At 41.2% G+C, this 3,749-nt stretch overlaps 1 pseudogene; it reads right to left on the reverse strand.

Moving 5' to 3' along the window:
* Positions 1–2,168: 2,168 nt before the first annotated feature.
* Positions 2,169–3,445, reverse strand: LOC108543667 (aspartate aminotransferase, mitochondrial-like; annotated as a pseudogene).
* Between the last annotated feature and the right edge of the window lie 304 nt (positions 3,446–3,749).

Raw genomic sequence — 3,749 nt, forward strand, 5'->3', positions numbered from 1 at the left:
GGGGGGAGGGATTGCATTGTTAGTTATACCTGATGTAAATGACAAATTGATGGGTGCTGACGAGTTGATGGGTGCAGCACACCAACATGGCACAAGTATACGTATGTAATAAACCTGCACGTTATGCACATGTACCCTAGAACTTAAAGCATAATTAAAAAAAAAAAAAAGAATAGCTCCAAATGCCAAAAAATAAAAAAAATAAAATTTGGTATCTTAATGTTATTTTGTCAATTACAGTCCAACTGTGCATAAACATCTGAAATTCACATATTACCTGCTTGTAAAATAATAACAAATAATTATGAAATTTACAGGATAACTTGTTGGAAATAGTTATTGATGATTTATGAAAATAAAATTTGAAAACAAGGCATCATTTGCATTATTTTGGGTAAGATTTAGAAACAAATAATCTTAACTTGCAGAAATTATCTTAAACTTTCTTTCTCTGTTCTCTTGAATATAGATCTTTGAAATCAGTTTTAGTTTTAATGGTAAATAGAAATATTTGAGGTACTCTTTCTCTTCAGTGAATAGAATGTTGTCATAAACACAACCTCATAAGCTCATTTGTCACATTACAACTTTACATATTAATATAAATAAAATTCATTCACAGTGTGGGTGTAGGCATTTAATATAGGAAATCCAATTTCATACTTAAACTTGGGATTAGTTACAGTTTTATTTTTTCCTTTTTTTCCTTTTGTTTCTTAATTGACAAATAGTAACTACATATTCATAAAGTATGTAGTGATATTTTGATACATATGATGTACAATAATTCTATTAGGGTAATTAGCATATCTATCGTCTCAAACATTTATCATTTCTTTATGTTGGAAACATTTAATATCCTCTTCCTAGCTTTTTGAAACTATATTACATATTATTTTTAACTGTAGTAATCATACAGTGCAATGGAATGCTAGGAGGTATTCCACCTATCTCCTGCACAATGGAGAAACAGAAAATGGTTTTTTTTGTTTTTCTTTTTTTCCCATCACATCATCAGGCTGAAAATTTTCTAAACTTTATCCTCTGTTTCCCTTTCAAAACTGAATATTTTAACAGCACGCAAGTCACCTCTTGACTGCTTCAATGCTTAGAAGTTTCTTCTGCCAGATACCCTAAATCATCTCCCTCAAGTTCAAAGTTCCACAAATCTCTAGGCTGCAATAAGTCTACATGGTTTCCAGGGGGTGAAGCCTGAACCCAGCTGGCAGCACACAAAGCCCAGAATATCTTCTTTCCTGGTACCACCCTGTGCCACTGAACTCAGGGGGTGAGATGAGTGACTGCACAACCACATTCAACAGAGGAGATACAACTGGGCAGAGACAACATCACATCCAGAGAAGACTACACAATCATTCAAGAGGATGCTGAGATAAAGTACAGTTACCTACTCTCCATTATTCTTTGCTGAGAAAGGCGAGGGTATGACATCAGCAGAAAATTATGTTTATTCTTAAAAAAATCCCAATAGGATGGGGTTGATGGTCATTCAAGCAGTAGAATGAGATACAAATCTGCATTAGTTAAAAATCTTTGTGCATAAGGAAAAGAACAGCAATGGCAAGGGAGAAAAGAGAGCATTCTCTTTTTCTTAAATAAGACAGGAAACTGCATTATTTTCCTTGCTGTAGTGGCAGCAGACTCATTGGTTTTCATAAAACATAATTTCCGCAATGCAGTCTATTGACAAGGCTGCTCCATGATAGGAGGACAGACATGAGGCCAAGTGTTCATGACAGAACTAGGTCTTCTCTCAAAGCCTCTAATGTGGTTATTTCTCATGAGGAACCCGACACTGTATGACACTTCAGTTAAAGCTTCTGAAATATTGCAATGGCATAATTGACAGGTTTTTTGGTGTGATGACTTTCTTGTACATGTAAACTCTTTGAGAAAAGTTGGAGATAAAAGGACAGGGGAGAGTTTGGTTTAGAGCCACAATGTTCCAGATGCCAGCCACGGATCCCTCTGCCCTGTGTCACTACATGTTCTTTTCTGAGAAACATTCAGTCGCTGAGTGTTACACACTATGGTTTAAGGAAATGATCCACTCACCACCATCCACCCTCTCTCATCCTCTGTGTGAAGCTTCCAATAGCAGAGGCTGAAGACAGAAAGGCTGTCTCTGTTTCCTTGCACCAGGTACGTTACTTGGTGACCTGGTGAATGGTATGAGCAAGGTAGCCCACATTGCCAGAGGTGACCCCTGCCACAGAGATGCGGCCCTCCTTTGTCATATAGATGGAGAACTCTTTGGTCAGCTGATCTACCTGTTCAGGTTTTAGCCCTGTGAAACAAAACATGCCAATTTGGGCAGTGATGTGTGGCCAGTTGTGGGTGGAACTCTCCTTCTTGAGGTTGGAGACCAGCTGAGTCCACATGCTAATGATGTGGGCAGCCATGCCTTTCACTTCTTGCAACCATTGTTTTCACAAATCAGGGGTGTTAAGAATGGTAGAAGCAATCTGGGCCCATGGTGGGGACGGTTGGAATGCATGGGAGGGCTCAAGATCTTCAACTGTGACTCTGCCCTTTTGGTTTCATCTCATCTTTGCATACCACAGTGAAGGCTCCTACACACTCACCATATAAGCCCATGTTCTTGGCATATGATTGGTAGAGACAAACATTAATGCCCTGTTTGATGAAGTGGTGCACAGTCCAGGCATCCTTATCACCATCACCAATGGTAAAGCCTTGGTAGGCCATGTCAAAGAAGGCAAAGAGATTCTTCTTCTTTACCAATGTTGGCATTTCCTTCCACTGTTCTGGATGTGGGTCCACTCCTGTGGAATTGTGGGTGCAGGCATACAGAAGAAGAACATTTTGCTCTGGTATTTTTGAAAGGTCCTTCACAGCACCTGTGAAGTCAAAACCGTAAGTCTTGGGGTCATAAAACTGATAACCTTGTAGCTGCATGCCAGTGTCCCTGAAGACGGGTGTGTGATTTCCCCAGCTTGGTTTAGGCAGAAAGACGTCTCAAATGACCTTAAAAAATCTTTGCAGAAAACTGGCTCCAATCCGTAAGGCTCCAGTTCCAGTGACAAACTGGCCACTTTTCAAGACTTCGCTCTTCTCACCGAGAGCTAGCTCAGCAGATGCCTTGCAAAATTCAGCCAGTCCCCCAACGGGCAGGTATTCCTTGTCCAAACTTTTTGTGGTAATCTGGACCTTTGCCTTGCGGACGCTAGGCAGCACATAAGGCTTTCCGTTATCATCCCGGTAGGCATCAACTCCCAGATTCATCTTTTTGCTATTGCTGTCCCTTTTAAAGGCTTCAGTGACTCCCAGAAAGATATCTGGAGGTCCCATTTCTACATGGATCCATCAGGAGCTGTCTCTGGCTGAGGCCGCGGCAGCGAGGCTCAGGTGGAAGGTGGCGGGCGATCCCGGAGAGGACGCGGACGGAGTGCAGCAGGGCCATGGTGGACAGTAGGAGGGTAGTGGGCAGCTGCAGGACTGAGCAGAGGACTCTCTGTAGAGTTTTAATTGTGAGAGAGGATTTGTGAGGTAGATCTTAAGCTGTAGCCAATCTGGTCTGCTTTCCATGTCTTTCTGTATGGTCCATAGCAAATTTGCTGAGGACCTCCATCTTGTTTAACATCCTTGGGAGCAAGACCTGTAACCACTTGGCAAGGTTTTGCTTAGCCTCTGTGTAGCTTGGATTCAATCCTGGCTTAGGGAACGAGTCTTGTCTAGTTTGATATCTGCATGACCTTTTGCTATTT

The sequence above is a fragment of the Rhinopithecus bieti genome, unplaced genomic scaffold (genome assembly GCF_001698545.2).
Source record: "Rhinopithecus bieti isolate Rb0 unplaced genomic scaffold, ASM169854v2 scaffold_23748, whole genome shotgun sequence".
Taxonomy (NCBI): Eukaryota; Metazoa; Chordata; class Mammalia; order Primates; family Cercopithecidae; genus Rhinopithecus; species Rhinopithecus bieti.